This window comes from Tachysurus fulvidraco, chromosome 1 (assembly GCF_022655615.1).
Source record: "Tachysurus fulvidraco isolate hzauxx_2018 chromosome 1, HZAU_PFXX_2.0, whole genome shotgun sequence".
Taxonomy (NCBI): Eukaryota; Metazoa; Chordata; class Actinopteri; order Siluriformes; family Bagridae; genus Tachysurus; species Tachysurus fulvidraco.
The window spans coordinates 30,820,865-30,839,387 of NC_062518.1; the positions used below are offsets into that span (position 1 = coordinate 30,820,865).

Sequence of the window (18,523 nt, forward strand, 5' to 3'; positions counted from 1 at the left end):
ATAGACAGTGATTCTGATGAAGATAGAGAAAGGCAGCATCTTCATCAGCTACCGTCAGAACAGTACGCCCGCTCCATCTATGGTACCCCCTCTCAGTCAAGCGTCGGTAAGCAGTCTGACACTTCAAGCATCACAGCCAAAAGGGTTGCAGCTGCGGAGTTGGCTGTAAAGGAAGCAGAATATAAAATTGTGCAAGAGGAAATTAAACAAAAGGAAAAAATTAAAGATATAGAATCAGAACATGAGCATTTAAGGGCAGAAAAGGAAATGCAAGCTGCTCACGCAAAACTTGAGGTCTACGACAGAGAAATGAATATGGATTTGGACAATCAGCAAATACAATTAAAACGATATGCATTTCTCTGTTGACCACCAATCTGCTCATGAAGCACCAGCTCCCTGTAGTGGCTTACCTCCATTAATGCCACAAAACAATGTGTCTATCCATATGTCAAATCAAACAACAAACAATCCAAACCCTCAAATTGTCATGCAAGCACCTCTCACAGACAATTCCCAGTTGGTGTAAGCAATTCAAAACAGTACAGCTATAAACAGAATCTCAGTGCCAATGCCCACAGTGATCTCTTCAATTGTGGACTGCAAATGCATCTCACCTGCTGATAAACTTCACTTGCTCAAAAGGTAGGTCACAGGCCCAGCTCAACATTGTCTTGAGGGCACATTCTTCCGCAGTGATGAAGAGGCATACAAGGATGCAAAGCAAAAGCTTGACCAACGTTATGGTCCGCCTTTTATTGTCCAAAGAGCTTTCAGAGACAAACTGGCAAAATGGCCTAAAATAAGCTCAAAGGATGCAGAAGGATTAAGGACATATTCAGACTTTCTAAATGCATGTCTCCAAGCCACACCAAATGTAAAAGGCCTAGAAATACTAAGTGACTGTGAGGAAAATCAAAAGTTGCTGCAGAAAGTTCCTGACTAGCTGGCAGCTCGTTAGAATCTACAGGTAATGATGTAACACTTATGGACGGCAAGGATTTTCCCTCTTTTAAGGACTTTGCACATTTTGTGGGACTCAAAGCGGAGATTGCATGCAACCCAGTCACTTCTTCATATGCTCTTCACTCACGCAGCTCATCCTATGAGAAAAGGAACACAAAGGTCTTTAAACCAAACAGATCCACACAAGTCTTCATAACGGTACAAAACAACAAGGCACAGACAAGCAAAACAAAATTAAAGGTACCCTGCGCGTTTTGTAAAGATGAAGATCACCAGTTGTCAAAGTTCCCCAACTGATCAATAAACTGTGCTATGGATGCTTAAAGGTGGGCCAGATTGTTGCCATCGCCATACTTGACATTTGCAAAGGAAGGCATCCCACTTGTCTGCACAATAACGATCACAAGGCATATGTAAGGTCTCGAAGCACCTCTTTTGAGTTGTGATGTTGGACTCCTTATCGGATTTAACTGTCCCAGAACTTTAGCTCCAAGACAGGTTCTATTAGGAGAAGGTGAGGAGCCATATGGGGACATGGGGAAGTCGTGGCCTAATGGTTAGAGAGTTTGACTCCTAAACCTAAGGTTCTGGGTTCGAGTCTTGGGCCGGCAATACCACGACTGAGGTGCCCTTGAGCAATACACCGAACCCCCAACTGCTCCCCGGGCGCCGCAGCATAAGTGGCTGCCCACTGCTCTGGGTGTGTGTTCACAATGTGTGTGTTCGCTGCTGTGTGTGCACTTCGGATGAGTTAAATGCAGAGAACGAAACTCTGAGTATGGGTCACCATACTTAGCCGTACGTCACGTCACTAATATGCCATCTGCACAGACCTATGGTGTGGAGTATCGTTGGAGGCTCCACACCAGCGCTCAATGAAACTCAGTCAAGTTTGTGTCATAGAATCACAATAAAGGAATTACCCCCTGTTACTCCCACAGACGTTATTCATGTACTATGTACTAGAGTCAGATTTTAAGGACACAGAGGCAAGTGATAAAACAGTCTCACAAGAGGATCTCATCTTTTTGGACAAACTCAAGAAGGGAATAAGAAAAAACGAACAAGGACACTGAGATGCCTCTACCATTCGGACAAAGACCACACTTACCCGACGACAGAAAGCTTGCTGAAATCAGACTCGAACACTTAAAGCGAAAGTACAACAAAGATGAAAATTACTAAAGAGACTATATAACTTACATGAAAAACATTATTGAAAGGGATGATATTTTCGGTGTGAGATCATCCCCAGGGTGTGCAAATTATAGACTGAAGTATTTAGCTAAAGAACTGTGTCACACACACCCGGCAGGATCTGACATCATGGAAAGGGACTTTTGTGGACGAAGGAGTCACAAGCACAGACACGGTTGAAAAGGCAATTCAACTCGCACAGGAGGCCACAGAGATGCGCAAGCATGGAGGGCTCCGTCTACACAAATTTATCTCAAATAGCCCTGCTGTTCTACAAAGCATCTCGCCATCTGAACGTGCAATAGAGACAAAAACAAAGGACTTAACAGTCAAAGACATGCCACAAGAAATCATCCTCCATGTGTTCCAAAGAGTACTTCCCATCAAGAATTTTACCCTCACTTTGAGCGCCTGTGCCAAACGGATGATGTCCACGGGAGAGGACGTAATATATTAACATTCCTGCCACCTAAATGTGTTTAGAGGTACAACAGTTAAAACCAAACACATTTCATATCCATTATGTATTACTAATCAATATTAAAAATGAGCATACAGTACCTGAATGTCAGAACTCCTCTTGTAGCCACTGTTACAGTCCTCTTCAAGAGTCTCTCTGGCTTTCCAGTACTTTGTTCCAGCAGGATTTGTGCGGCAAGTCATCTCCCCCAACTTCAGTCTTCGGCTTATGCCGAAATCAGCTAGTCTTGCCTTTCCGGTTATATCTGTTAAAAATTAATAACATCAGAATTCCAATTTAAGAATTCTCCAGTGTTGAATATGTTTTAATTATGTCAATGATGTCAATAATTATGTCACTCTACAGACAAGAGTGTTAATAGGATTCCTACCAATCAGAACATTTTGAGGTTTGATGTCTCGATGAAGCACTTTGATGTCATGGCCGTGAAGAGCATTTAAGCTATAAAGAACTTCTTTTACAATTTTCTTCAGGACCTGTAGCTGCTGAGAAGTGTCTTCTGGCAAATGGTCTTCAATGTATTCCTTCAGTGTGTATTCACAAAGATGAAGAGCAAGATATCCAAAATGTGCATCCTCTGCAAAGTCCACATAGTGCACAATACAAGGATTATCAAGCTGAGGAAGCCGTTAAAAATTGCTCTTCATTTTCGAGGTCTTGATATTGGGACTTTAATATTAGTTTGACAGCTACCTCAGTGCCATCATCTCTCAGACCAAGAAAAAGTTCCATCACTTCCTTTAGCTATCTCAAATTCAGAACTATTGCCAATTGTAAGATTCCACAAGCGATAAACCTTACTTGCTGGAAGATTAGCAAGCTTCTCTAGGGCTTCCAACGTTGGCTCAGTGAAAGCCAATTTCTTTTTTACTGGGAAAACCTCAATGTGTGTTGCATATGGATGCACACTGGACTCCTGAACTGATGTTTTTGCAGTATCAGAATCTTCTTTTGAGATAGTGGATTGTTGATTGTCTTTTTTCCTTCTTTTTTTCTTCTTTGATGGCATGCTTCACTCATGCAATCTACAGTGTTTGCGCGCTGGGGTTTTCTGAGATTTGTGTCCAGTTTGTGGAGTTTTCCTTTGATTGCATCATCTGGTCCTATATCTATAGCATGAAGAACTCTTTCAGGCACTGTGGTTACTCCACATGAGTATGTGGTAATGAAAAAAATTCATTAAAACAGCTCGACACCGCTTTAACTTGGCACGAAGTTCTGGAAAAATTGTGTCCAGCATCAAAATAAGGTTTGCAATGATGCGCCCGAAGGCACGGGTTGAAGACCCAGTCAGTGACGTCACGATATGCTAATTTGTTTAAAGTCATACCTACGTAATCACCATCACCAAAATTTTACTTTTTTTTTTTTACATTGAAAATATAGACCTACTGACCTGACCTTTTTTTTTTACTGTTACTGCAAACCAAAATATTTTTAAGGATGGCCTAAGTAAGAATGCTGACCTCAGTTGAGTAGTTAGGATTGGTGAGAGGCATAAGTGCATTGCATAACTTGTCAAGCACATCAGAGTGAGGACTTTTAGCAGCAGGCTTTTGCTTTGAGGACTTGTCCATAGTCACATAAAGAATACTTAGTATTAGGTGGTTGAACACATTTCCCTGCTAGTTGGCAGTAAATATTTGATCAATTATGAACATTTGATCGTGTTAAATACTTGAGGAGAAATTTCTCTCATCATGCACATGGCAGCATGTAAGCTGCTAAGTGGCATTATCCTATGTTCATTAGGAATTCTGGGAAAGCGCTCAATGAATCTGTTGATTTAGATCTCTGTTTTCAAGTTCAAGTTTTGCTTTTTTGTCAAATCTTCCACATGTACAGTACATACATACAGATAATTTGAAATTGCATTACTCTCAGTCCCAAGGTGCATACAGATAATACTAACAATAGAAATTAAATAAAGCAGCACAAGGCATATGTCAGATAAAGTGCAAATGAGCAGCCCAATTCTGCACAAAGTGACTAATGCATGTCATCGTATGTTAGTGGGAGGGGGGAGTGGAAGGACCAGGGGATGAGGGATCTGGAGGGGTGGGGTGGGGTGGGACTGTGGTGCCTGGGGCAGAAAGGTGGGGGCAAGTTAGGGACCAAGTTAGGCATACTGACAGCCTGATGAATGAAGCTTCAATCTGTGGGTCTTGGCCAGGAGACTCCGCAGTCTCCTCCCTGATGGCAGCAGAATGAAGAGGCTGTGTGATGGGTGGGTGGGATCACCTGCAATGCAGAGGGCTTTGCGGGTGAGACGGGTCTCGTAAATGTCCTGGAGGGAGGAGAGAGAGACACCAATAACCTTCTCAGCTGCTCTCACTATGCACTGTAGCGTCTTCCGGCAGGATGCGTTGCAAGCACCATACCACACAGTGATGCAGATTGATAGAATGCTCTCGATGGTGCCACTGTAGAAAGTGTGCATGATGGGGGTGTGGCTCTGGCTCTTGGTGCTGCTCACTCTCTCCACAGTTGCACAGTTTATGGTCAGAGGAGCATGCTGAGTGTGCGCTTTTCCGAAGTCAACAACAATCTCCTCCGTCTTCTCCACATTCAGAGAGAGATTGTTGTCATTGCACCACCCCGCCAGGCATCTCACCTCGCTCCTGTAGTTTGTCTCATCTTTGTTGCTAATGAGACCCACCACAGACGTGTCATCCGCAAACTTAATAAAGAGATTGGAGTTATGTGATGATGTTCAGTCGTGGGTCAGCAGAGTGAAGAGAACGGGGCTCAGCACACATCCTTTGGGGGGCCCCAGTGATCAGTGTGATGGTGCTGGATGGTTGAGGTCTGCCTGAGGTCTTCCAGTCAGAAGGTCCAACAGCCAGTTGGACAGTGAGGTGTTTCATGGAGTCTTTGTGATACTCTGTTGATACAGTTTTGCTGATTTGACAACATTAAAATATCTTTCAAAAAGTAGCATATGGGTACAAGGATGCTCGGTTGGTTGGAATGAAAACCTGCACCCACACCGGCCCTTTCCAGATAAGATTGGAGACCCCTGCTTTAGATAGATAAAATGACTTCTAAATGATATACAGTAAGAAACACGGAAACCGCCAGAGAAACGAAACATAATTGGACCAATCAGCTGAGAGCAAAGTGATTTGAATCAGGTCCTTTCAACCTGAAAATCTTCAGGTTGTCTGAGAAAAAAAAATTATGTCAGGACATGTGAATGTTTTTGAAGAATAAATTACAGACATCCCAAATCTATCGGACACTCCACATATTGATAGCGGCTCCCTGAAGCCCTCAAATTAGTTAAAATCTCCCGGAATCTAGAGCGAACCATAGATATCTACACATAGATGTCGCCTTGGCTATGGCAGTTCATTGGAACGAATGTGTCAATAGAGCCGCCATCTTGGTAAAGGGGACCCCACTTCTCTTTAATGCATCAGTGTCAATGTAGGCAAAACAGGAAATAAAATCACCATAAATTGTCATGAATGCGATTTTCTAGACATGTACTGTATTTATCAGAGTCCAGAGAAAATTTAAGGTTTTGATATTAAGATAATCTACTTTTTCAAAATATAATGCATAGTGCTAGCAGGTCTAAGTTTATTACTTACATACTTCCACTTGAGTAAACTTCAAATGAACAATCAATACTTACCTTATAGCTGCAATATACTGCATGCAACACAGCTACAATGGTGTGACCACTGTATTCATGTTAATTTAAACATTTAAATTAATGGTTTATATAGTATCCCTGCAACAACAACACGACCTTACACAGTTTCTTTCTTAGACTTTTGCTCTGCAGTTGCAGTGTGTGAACCTTTGCCGTCTTAACTTATGAAAGGTACAAACAACCAGTGAAATTAAGCTAAAGTGGTGGTTGCCATCTTGGTTATCAACAATGTGATCACAAAGACCAAATATGTCCTCAGGGCCTACTTCTGCTTTAGATTCAGATTATTTTATTTAATACCATGTCTGCAATCAAAGCTTTTTTCATGACAAAAATTAAATTCCAAAAACACAAATATCATATAAATACAATAAAAACAAAAATATAAACAGCAAGTCATATATGATTTATTTAATTTTTTTAATTAACATACGATAAAAAGATCCAAAACCTTTTCAGGCTTGTCATTAAATGTCCTTAATTGAAGAAACTTCATACGAGCATTCTGCTTGTATTAAGTCCAGGACAATCTAATAAAATATGTTTGACAGATAAGGGAATCTTACAAAACATACTTAAGGGTCTTCACCTTTAAGCGAAAAAAAAAAGCATGGGTAAATTTTTAATTTCCTTATTAAGAGCTTCCAAATCTAGAAACAAGCCACTATCTCCATGAGCTACAAACAACATACACAAATCCTACAAATGCAATAGAATAATTTCTAACTTTAGTACAGTGAATATCAGTTGAGACCTCAGTGTCCTGACATCAGTGTCCTGATGTCTCCTAATTTGTGTTGGCTGGTGAGAATCAAAAGACATTGGTGTGTGTGTGTGTCTTCAATTTCTTGCACAGTCCAGGAAAACCAACCTGTTGTCCTTGGGGTCTTCTAGTAAACTTATTGTCAGTTGCACTGATATCTGTGAAGGCCTGTACTTCTTGAAACTTTACTCAGTTAACACCTACAGAATGTACACAAGAGATGTACATTGTACAGACAGCAGCAAAACATATCTGATTTTTAGTACAGTGATTATCAGGGGAGAGCGTGAACGCAGTCCCCCACTACCAGAAATTATGCAGTCGAGATTCCCACATTTGGGGAATTCACATGGGTCACAACAGAGTGCAATGGTGCAATGGCTGAGCCTCACCCTGGGTGAACCACCTTCTTGATCATGGTATCTCTCCTGCCAGGTAAGTATGAATTGCAGCTCCATCAGCTAGTGACTGCACCACCTCACACACCCTTTACCATTAAGTAACGAGATCCACGGTGTTGATTAAAATGCGTTTTTATCTCAATACATCTGCACTGATAAACTCACTAAAGAGAGTCAGTACAAAGCAATCGCCAACACTGTACGGTAAGCAGTAGGAGACAAGAATAGCGAGTTTTATTCAGATAGTGTTAAAGCCCCGATACAGTTTCCCTTCCCCCCCCGGTTAGGGTTAGGAGGAGAGGTAGATCGAAGATAACAACATCCGATAAAGTTTATTTATTGCACATAAATAGAGAATTGCTTTGAACTTCCAATTCCAGGTGACTATAATGTGAATATTTGGACAAAGATTGGTAAACAAGCACAAGCACAGAGCGCGTTTCTGTGTCCGACCGCTAATATGAGCCCGGGCGCCATATTTCTGATAAATAGTTCCGGAAAAATAGTTCCATGTGTCACACTTCGGATGTCCGCTGCAGAGAGAAATTGTGATTATAACCGTGTAAAACGCGCTACTGTAAAGAACAGAGTAACCTGGCTGTATAAAAACCACACTGGCTTTAAATAAACATTCCCCTTTTCCGTGTTGAGCTGTGAACATAGAGAGATAATAAAGCACTGAAATACTCCGGCTACAGAAACATGAGTGTTGTATTAGAACTGGAGAAATGCAGAGCTGTAGCTTTCTTTAACAGTACAGAGGGGGTGCACCGTTCCCGGAGATACTGCAATACCGGGTCGATGCGTGGAGTGGACGGAGCAAGCCCCTATTCCATCTCCCTGCTCCAAAAATCAATTTAATATATGGTCCCCGGGTAGGGGACGTATCAGATATTAAACTGATAAGAACAGATACTACACTTGATCTTAGCCAAAAGGCCGAGAAGCGATACCGACAGCTGCAGACAAGAAACGGTGTCATTCTACACAACTGTAAACACGAGGACGGTAAATACCGTTTTCTCTTCATATTCGCGAATAACATCATTCAATACATGGCGAACATATTGTTAATGCTAAAATCAGCAGAGGAAATGTCTATGTAAGTAATCCTTAATACCTAAACACCTAAACACAAAAGGAAACGATAATGAATTCAAAAACCGACCAATCAGAGACGAGAATACAAACTCCTCCACACTACAGTATCACGCTGGGTTAGAAAGTAGTTTTCAAAACAAACCATTAAACTGCTTTAAAATCATTCAATTGTAACAACGAACACATGCAAAACCAAATGTGGAGAATTTAAAGAGATGTCACAAATGTATCTGAATTATATAACAGTGCGTCTCGGTGGTCAAATGTGGTATTGCAGAAGGAAAACGGCGTTAATTAATAACCCACTATACTCGGTGTTCAGCTTCTTATACACGAGGCTTTCTCGGCGAAAACAACATTAATTATGGCCAATAAATAGAACACAGGCAACCTAAACACAATAAGAAGTCAGAATCACCAAACTGCATGTGGATTTCACCATAAAATGATTTATAGCGATTACATAGAAAACTTTTACCATTTGTGGTGCAAAGGATGAAAACATTTACCAATAAAATCACTGTAACGCCACTAAAACATGAACAACGTTTTCAGCGGTCCTAAATGTAGTAAAAAGGAGAGTAAGGTGGTCTTTATAAATGCGCCACTAGGCCTCCATGTTCACACAGGTCTTTAGAGGCCTGTTTAATTATATACAGCTCTGACTACCTTCATTACATTTACTCTGGACATACAGCATTTCACAACATTTAACGCATTAAGAAGATACTTATGTCTCAAAAATAAATAAATAAATCACATTTTTGTGAAACTTACACAATGTCATGAATTGCCAGAAACCCAAAAGGTTCACAATCTGGTGGTTAACAAAGTAGGTCCTTGGGTTATTTCAGTCTCTCTGTCCCCCTCCATCCTATTCTGTGCCTGTTGGTCACAATGAATGAGGCAGGTCCACCACTTAAATCTTATTTTTGTCTCAATTAAATACGAACAATTTGCATTTGAATATGGTAAATGGTAAAAATATACAGACTTTAGCTCTCCAGCTCTTACTCTTTCTATTGGTTTTGCTAAAAAATTGTATACGTTTCATAATAAACAAGAGATTCCTAATTTTTGTGTACATCCATTGAGCTTGATAAAAGTATCTTGTTTGTAAATGCAACCAAATATCTGATTGTAAGCATCTGAGCTATTGAAAACTGCAGTGTCTTTAATTACCATTGTTCAAACTATTTATCACAAAATGTATGTATTTCCATAGCCACGATATTTAGTGACTTGTGAAATTTGGCGAGTATGTTGGTACATAGAGATCTCAAATTGACCAAAGCTTTTCTGTTGCTTTAACAATGAAGGATGGCATTCTGCACATAACAGATCTGGCTTTATTTGCCAATATATTTTTCTCAGCGCCTTAACCCCAGAACAACAGTGTTGAAAAAAACTCCTCATTATATTTAAGTAATTTATTCAAAAACCTCAGGAGAGTCTGGGCCTTTTGGGGAACTGTTTTCATCAGCTGGTACTGAGCACTATACAGTAGTTAAACATTCACATATAATGATGTTAGTGTATTGACATAGCCACAATATCCTGTGACTTGTGACACCGTAAATATTAAACTTTTCTTTCCTTTTCTTTTACTCAGCAAGTGTTTTGTCTCTTACCCTACTCTCCTGGCCAAGTTCTCTTCAGACATGACTTCTGCCAAGATTTCCTTCTATAAGGAAAAAGCACAAAACCCTTGTAAGCTCCATAACATCATCTCTTCTCTACTCAACGACCCCCCCCCCCCCCCGCTCCACCTGCTTCATCCTCCCTGACTGCAGAAAACTTTGCTTCTTTTTAATTATCTGCAGGTCCTTCACTTCTGCTTCGACTGCACTCCATCTCACAGACAGGATCCTCCTACTCCTTGGTTGTCGTATTTCTCAACCCATAGCAGCAGAAGAGAAACTCATCTTGCTCCCCTCATCTTGATCAACTCCACTCCACTATGCTCCAAGCCATCTCGCAAGACCTTCTGCCCTTCATCACCACGATCATCAATGGATCGATAACATCTGGTCATATACCAACTACCCTCAACTACCATCCTGAAGAAACCTGTTCTGGATCCATCAGACATCAGTGACTACAGACCAGCATAACTTCTTTCTTTTCTTTCAAAAATTCTTGAATGCATTGTCTATAATCAACTTTCTGCCTATCGCTCACTGAACAACCTCCAATATCCCAACCAGTCTGGCTTTAAAGCAGCACATTCTTCAGAGACAGCCCATTTGGATATCTCTGAGAAAAGACATACCCCCAGATCACCCAAGCTGTCATCTGTCCTTGTCATCCCTGACCTTTCTGCAGAATTTGATACGGTCCACCACAAGACTGTCATGTCCACTCTCAGGATTCTTGAAATTTGAGCATTGGAATGGTTTGCTTCCTGCCTGGAAGATGGCTCAAATCAGGTAACTTGAAGGGCAGTGACATCTGCTCCACGCAGATTTCCACTGTTGTCCCACAGGGCTCAGTACTTGTTCCTCTCTTTTCTCTCTGTACACTCACTCTCTTGGTAAAGTTTTTTCCTCACACAGGTTCTCTTACCACTGCTATGCTGATGACACACAAATTATATTGTCTTACCTAGCCTCAGATACCACAGATTCTGTTCGGATCTCAGCACGTCTGTCAGACATATTATCATGGATGACGGCTCATCAGTTGAAACTTAGTCCTGGCAAAACTGAACTGCTGATCACAAGCTGAGATTCACAAGCTCTGCCACAAAACTAAAAACTGACAACCTGGTAAGAGATGGTTCCACATAGATCCATTAATATCATAAAAAAATCTTTTGGCAATCATAAGGACCATGTAAATAGGCCCTTATTCATTTGTTGTATGTGTTTGTTGTATGTGTCGGTTGTATGTGTTTGTAATGTTTTTTTGTGTTGTGTTTATTAAAAAAGGAAGGGGGGGGTATATATTCATTATGTTTTCAAGTGTTTTTAAGATAAAAAAAAAAAAGATGTGGGGATGGACTAGGATGGCAGCTCTCATGACAACCTTAAAGATACAAGAGTGCGCAATGCTGTCCCAAAGGTCTTATTTTCAACGGATCCATGTTCCCGTCTTGGTGAACCTTACAGCATGGTCTCCAGACACAGATGAACAGTGCCACTGTGAGAGTGTGACAGGAATGTATAAGGTCTTCTTGACAACAACGTTTCTGAGGTATCACAGTGCTGTTGTAACCAGTTCACCACCTCCTTAGAGAATATCTCCAAGTAAATAATCCAGGGGAACAATTGTTTGAAAAGATTCTGCATGGACAATTTGGGAATATTACTGAAGAATGTATTAATAGATTATAGAATGCTGTGAAAAAACTACATTGGTTTTATTTGTAAGTGTGATGCCTTGAAAAAATAAGCACCCCACAGTAACTATGAGGCCTGTGATATCAACCTAGTGCATGTCTGGATCCACTGGTTTGATGCAGCCATCTGCATGGAGTGTCACATCAAATATGCTGCCTTCAAGTCTGCATTAGCTGGGGCAGGGCTGGCGTACAACCGCACAGACCTGGAGCTGCTTGTTAAGGCTGTGAGAGCCAAGGACCTCTGTGAAATCTGTGTCGGATCAGGATGTGGTCCGTCACTACATTTCCAGGGAACAGCTCAAACATTATGTGCGGAGGGTAGTGTTGCCAAATTCAAGGAATTTTTACTGCTGGAAACTTTCCAAAAAAATTAACAGGAATATATAGGAATGAACAGGAATTAACAAGAATTAAAGTGAACTTGATTTGTAAAGTTTGTTGCAACAAACTTTGATGTTGGCTTTGACGATGCAAATATTCGCAAAGGCTGGTGCTTTTTGGAGGCGAGTGGACATACAGTAAGGGTCAGTTTTACTTTTGGAAGCAAGTAGACAGAAAGCTAGGGTGCCAAAACATTTGGAGGTAACGGGAGACAAGCATGTGATGTCATCCAAATATGCTTGAGGGAGTTCTCCTCATTGTGCTGAGTGTTTTGATATGTCACAAGTCCATGTTGTGCTAATTTTTCATGTTCACGTGACATCACGTGACATAACATGACATCACGTGACGTCACGTGACGTCATCAGAATACCTGTGAGGAAGTTCCCCTCATTGTTCTGTGTTTTGATATGTCACATGTCCATGTTGTAAAAAGTTTTTTGATTTTGCATATTTTGGGGACACTTAAGACAGTGTATTTGACTGAGGGACAATAGAAAGGACAGTCAAGCTTGCCAAGTTATAAACCTCCAAAGTTTATAATGGGAGTCTATGGGGAAAAAAGGCCAATTTGAGACTCGGTATCAGAAGTACCGGTACTCGGATCGCTTAGAAAAGTGGTGCAAAGCCCTAGGAGGAAATAAATAAATTTTTGTCTAAGCTTAAATAGGAAAACAGAATGTTGGCTTCTACAAAGCCAACATAATTAACAGGAATTAATGGGATTAACTGGGAATTTACAAAATTGCAGGTCAGCCTATAACAGGGAACTTAAATGTAGTTGAAAATAACAATCTTGCAGGATAATCTTGGTTAAAACAACCAAATTTACTGCAATTTCAGTTGAATTTCTACAATGCACATTCATCAATCCCATGCACACAGCACTTTGCCTACTGCAGAACTATTGAGGCCATACCTCCTAATGCACTGTGCGTTCCTTCATAACATAACACAGATTATTTCTTGAATCCTGCACACAAAATTACATATTACATACAGTTGTATTTAAAACTCCATTGCGCTTATGGTGCAGGTTTTCATTCCAACCAGCAGAGGCCACACCAGAGTTTGCTAAAAGCCAAGAACAACTGATTAAACACCTGGAATCAGGTGTGGCTTCTGCTTGGTTGGAATGAAACCCTGCACCCACACCGGCCCTTTGTGGATAAGATTGGACACCGGTGGTATAACTATAATGCAACAAAATTATATCATTGTAAACACAAATACACTGACTTAAGTAGACATATAGGCAAGACAATAAAAAGACTATCACCCACAACAAACCAACCCCCCCTCCCCGTGCTCTGACTACCACAGAAAAATTGATTCCACAGGTATGCATTTTCCTTTGTTTGCATGTATTTACTTTGGTAAATATATTTTATCTATGGTATTAATGTTTATTTAGCAAATACCAAAATGTGTTTATGTGTTATCTAACCAGCCAGTAAATCAGATATGCTAAATGTAAACTAGCACAATTTGACATTTATGAGGCTAACTAGATCAAGCTATGCTGCTCTTTCTCCTGTTCTCTCTGGTAGCAAGTTTTCTGTTATTTTACAGAGTAATAATTTTGTTATTTTTTAAATACAGTCCTCGTCAATAGTTTGGAAACATTACTTTTTTTAATACTTATGATAAGCCTGCATTTCATCAAAAATATGGGACAAAACAGATTGTGAAATATTGTTGTAAAATATTATTATTACAATGGCTTTCTGATGTAATATAATATAAAATAGTGTATTTATGTATTTATGTGATGATCAGTGTCACATGATCCTTCAGAAATCATTCTATTATGCTGATTTCACCTCAGTTTTAGAGTTGTTTTGCGCCTCATAATTTTTTATAACCTGTTATCATTTTTCAAGATTCATTACTTGATATAAGTTAAAATTTACACAATTATGTTTTCTTCATCATAATCAAATAAATCAGGCTTAAATGAGCATAAGATACTTCTTTCAAAAACAAAAAAATGTGATTTGTCCAAACTTTTGACTGAACTATTGTATATAGTAGGTTATATTTTGTTTTAGCAAGCATGCTGATTGAGGAGTATTTATTCATTTAGAACAGGGGTGTCAAACTCATTTTCATGGAGGGCCACATCAGCATAATGGTTGCCCTAAAAGGGCCAGATGTAACTTTGAGGCAGTATAAATGTAGATAAATGTAACTAATTGTAATGTAAAATAAATGCAACTGCAAATTAAAATCCTTTTAATTTGTCAGTTTATGAAACCAAAAGGGGGGGGGGGGGGGGCTCCATGGTTGGGGGTTCGATTCCCGCCTCCGCCTTGTGTGTGTGGAGTTTGCATGTTCTCCCCGTGCCTCGGGGGTTTCCTCCGCGTACTCCGGTTTCCTCCCACGGTCCAAAGACATGCATGGTAGGTTGATTGGCATCTCTGGAAAATTGTCTGTAGTGTGTGAGTGAAGGAAGAGGAAACCCCCGAGGCACAGGGAGAACATGCAAAAAATCTTAATTCGGAAAATGGCACTGATGTGGAAACACTGCAATCTAGTGGTGGGATGCCGTTACTTCACGGGTAGCATGATCTGTATGCATTATGGGAAATGTAGTTTATGGTCAATGCACCCTTTGACTTATTTATTGTAAGATAATCAGACATTTTCAGCTCTCGCGGGCCACATAAAATGACGTGGTGGGACACATTTAGCCCACGGGCCTTGATGTTGACACACATGATTTAGACTATTTCTATTAATTTGCATTAATTGTAAAATATTCAAATTGTTCAACTAATTATATACATATCTGTACATTGCATAAGTGTTTTTCGAGCTTTTTTCCAAAAGCCTTGTTCTATAGAACAATGTCACACACACCATCTCATGTGTGAATACATTTAACCTTAGCCAGTGTTGTCAAAATGTCATTTAAAAAAATCTGTATCTGTATAGGATTGCATGCATGTCAGCTTATGTCCAAAAAAAATTTTTTTTATGCTTTTATATGATACAGTTTATATACATTTCTACAAATTTCTAATTAATTCCCATAAATTTTCAGTAAGTGAGTCAAAGACCTAAAAAAAGTTCCCTACTGAACACAAAGTGAACATTATACACTGTATTAATGTATGGACTGTGTGTATTTACAGAGGCCATTGACGAGGTGTGGTCAAGTCAGCAATGACACCTTGATCCAGGATCCGCCAAACACAATCGTGTACAAAGTAGTACGTAGCACGACCATCAAAGACATTGATGTGCCCTACTACAAATGTCTGCGTGGAAGCAACAGCCTGGAGGGATTTCACAAAGCTTTGTCTAATATAATTCCAGGTACACAAATGTAGTCTGTATACTTGCAACAAAAAGAAACACACAACAATGTCTTTATTCAATTACACTTTATCGGAACGTTCAGGTCCCCACTGTGCAGCTTCAAGGTTTACCTGATAAGCGACATTGTGCTGTGAAACGCGGACAGGAGCTCAGATGCAGTGTTTGGTGGCAAAGAACAGCACCACAAGGAGCTGCTCCGGTTTTCAGCCAGAGTATGGGCTATTCTGGCCCCTTCTCTCTCTAGGACATCGTCAACAACAGACCTGGTCTGAGGAAAAGGTGATTCAGCCTGGACTCTTTGATGTGGAGTGATGTGGATTTCACCCCATCCAACATCACTCTCATTGGCAATGACCCCTCCATCGTACCTCTTTGTATTACTGGTCAAGCCACTCTCTCCATGTCGCTCTCTTCGGCAGTGCACATATTTCCTGTTAAAAAGACTTGCACATTATACAGCACTGAGAGCTGGGCAAGATCTACGTACTACCAATATAAGTGGAAACACCCATCAAATTTAGGACCAAACTGCTGAGGGTGGAAAAACTCCTGCTCTGTAAACTCTGTGGCCAAACTGCCCAAAAAAAACCCCAAAATAATCATTTCTGCCCTGCAAAAATGATGTCTACGTCAGTTGTCGACCAGCTGAAAAATGAAGGGTCGTACAAACTGTAATGTTTTTAAATGCTTGTGTGTGTGTGTGTGTGTGTGTGTGTGTGTGTGTGTGTGTGTGTGTGTGTGTGTGTGTGTGTGTGTGTGTGTGTGTGTGTTTTCCGCAGTTAGTGCAGAATGTGCAAAAGTGTTTTTTTAAAGTGATGTGGAGACATAAAGTGACCTCTTTTCTACATCATACCTATTATAATCACAAATTGTCTATTACTTCATATCGTTTCAGCTATAAAACTAGTACATACTTGGATTTCTTTGTATAAATTGTAAAAAAAAAAATGGTGACATTTTTTTTACTATTGTTTAACCGATTACTAATTATATTTTTGATCACTCGTTTTCTTAATCATGTTCAGTGATCCTGTACTTTCTACACTGTTGTGCTGAGTTGTTTTTTCAAGTGTTGCCCATTTTGTGCTTTGTTCCAATAAATCTATTTTACTTAATATAATTAACACCTGCAGTATATTTCTTCATTACTAAACCGATGCACAAATAGTATACAGTCTGAAGCTGAGGCCTGACAACCCTGTACTGGGCCAAGCGAACGGTTAAAAATTGTTTATCATGAATTTTGGACAAAAATGATCTATTTTATAATTAACTAGAATCTATTGTTTAATACAAAAGGTGTACAATTTATAGGAAACCAATAGAAAGAGTAAGACCTGGAGAGCTAAAGTCTGTATATTTTTACCATATTCAAATGCAAAAAGTTCGTATTTAATTGAGATTGATTGAGCCACATAAATCTTAGGATGGAGGGGGACAGAGAGACTGAAATAACCCAAGGAACTACTTTGTTAACCACCAGATTGCCAACCTTTTGGGTTTCTGGCAATTCATGACATTGTGTAAGTTTCACAAAAATGTGATTTATTTATTTATTTATTTATTTATTTATTTATTTATTTATTTATGAGACATAAGTATCTTCTTAATGCGTTAAATGTTGTGAAATGCTGTATGTCCAGAGTAAATGTAATGAAGGTAGTCAGAGCTGTATATAATTAAACAGGCCTCTAAAGTCCTGTGTGAACATGGAGGCCTAGTGGCGCATTTATAAAGACCACCTTACTCTCCTTTTTACTACATTTAGGACCGCTGAAAACGTTGTTCATGTTTTAGTGGCGTTACAGTGATTTTATTGGTAAATGTTTTCATCCTTTGCACCACAAATGGTAAAAGTTTTCTATGTAATTGCTATAAATCATTTTATGGTGAAATTCACATGCAGTTTGGTGATTCTGACTTCTTATTGTGTTTAGGTTGCCTGTTCTTATTGTGTGAGAAAGCCTCGTGTATAAGAAGCTGAACACCGAGTATAGTGGGTTATTAATTAACGCCGTTTTCCTTCTGCAATACCACATTTGACCACTGAGAGGCACTGTTATATAATTCAGATACATTTGTGACATCTCTTTAAATTCTCCACATTTGGTTTTGCATGTGTTCGTTGTTACAATTGAATGATTTTAAAGCAGTTTAATGGTTTGTTTTGAAAACTACTTTCTAACCCAGCGTGATATTGTAGTGTGGAGGAGTTTGTATTCTCGTCTCTGATTGGTCGGTTTTTGAATTCATTATCGTTTCCTTTTGTGTTTAGGTGTTTAGGTATTAAGGATTACTTACATAGACATTTCCTCTGCTGTTTTTAGCATTTACAATATGTTCGCCATTTATTGAATGATGTTATTCGCGAATATGAAGAGAAAACGGTATTTACCGTCCTCGTGTTTACAGTTGTGTAGAATGACACCGTTTCTTGTCTGCAGCTGTCGGTATCGCTTCTCGGCCTTTTGGCTAAGATCAAGTGTAGTATCTGTTCTTATCAGTTTAATATCTGATACGTCCCCTACCCGGGGACCATATATTAAATTGATTTTTGGAGCAGGGAGATGGAATAGGGGCTTGCTCCGTCCACTCCACGCATCGACCCGGTATTGCAGTATCTCCGGGAACGGTGCACCCCCTCTGTACTGTTAAAGAAAGCTACAGCTCTGCATTTCTCTAGTTCTAATACAACACTCATGTTTCTGTAGTCGGAGTATTTCAGTGCTTTATTATCTCTCTATGTTCACAGCTCAACACGGAAAAGGGGAATGTTTATTTAAAGCCAGTGTGGTTTTTATACAGCCAGGTTACTCTGTTCTTTACAGTAGCGCGTTTTACACGGTTATAATCACAATTTCTCTCTGCAGCGGACATCCGAAGTGTGACACATGGAACTATTTTT

The 18,523-nt window shown here is 39.8% G+C and overlaps 3 long non-coding RNA genes and 3 other non-coding genes across 8 annotated transcripts; 2 read left to right on the top strand and 4 right to left on the bottom strand.

Moving 5' to 3' along the window:
- Positions 1-2,568: 2,568 nt before the first annotated feature.
- Positions 2,569-3,707, bottom strand: LOC113657389. The gene is made up of 3 exons (XR_007140750.1): positions 3,015-3,707; positions 2,725-2,888; positions 2,569-2,632 (listed from the first exon to the last, which is right to left on the bottom strand). It is a non-coding gene; the product is annotated as an uncharacterized LOC113657389 (long non-coding RNA).
- Positions 3,708-6,690: 2,983 nt separating this feature from the next.
- Positions 6,691-9,458, bottom strand: LOC125141362. Of its 2 annotated transcripts, none has more exons than XR_007140728.1 (2): positions 9,348-9,458; positions 6,691-7,268 (listed from the first exon to the last, which is right to left on the bottom strand). It is a non-coding gene; the product is annotated as an uncharacterized LOC125141362 (long non-coding RNA). The 2 variants fall into 2 exon arrangements; XR_007140724.1 differs by lacking the exon at positions 9,348-9,458 and adding an exon at positions 7,461-7,836.
- On the bottom strand, positions 7,344-7,511 carry LOC113657648. The gene has a single exon (XR_003444211.1). It is a non-coding gene; the product is annotated as a U1 spliceosomal RNA (small nuclear RNA).
- On the bottom strand, positions 8,230-8,420 carry LOC113657649. The gene has a single exon (XR_003444212.1). It is a non-coding gene; the product is annotated as a U2 spliceosomal RNA (small nuclear RNA).
- Positions 8,340-15,840, top strand: LOC113662162. 2 transcript variants are annotated; one of them, XR_007140755.1, is made up of 6 exons: positions 8,340-8,477; positions 10,183-10,280; positions 10,394-10,999; positions 11,179-11,765; positions 15,432-15,615; positions 15,701-15,840. It is a non-coding gene; the product is annotated as an uncharacterized LOC113662162 (long non-coding RNA). The 2 variants fall into 2 exon arrangements; XR_007140754.1 differs by having other exon boundaries at positions 10,394-11,765.
- Positions 15,841-18,070: 2,230 nt separating this feature from the next.
- Positions 18,071-18,261, top strand: LOC113657650. Its single transcript, XR_003444213.1, has one exon. It is a non-coding gene; the product is annotated as a U2 spliceosomal RNA (small nuclear RNA).
- Positions 18,262-18,523: the final 262 nt, after the last annotated feature.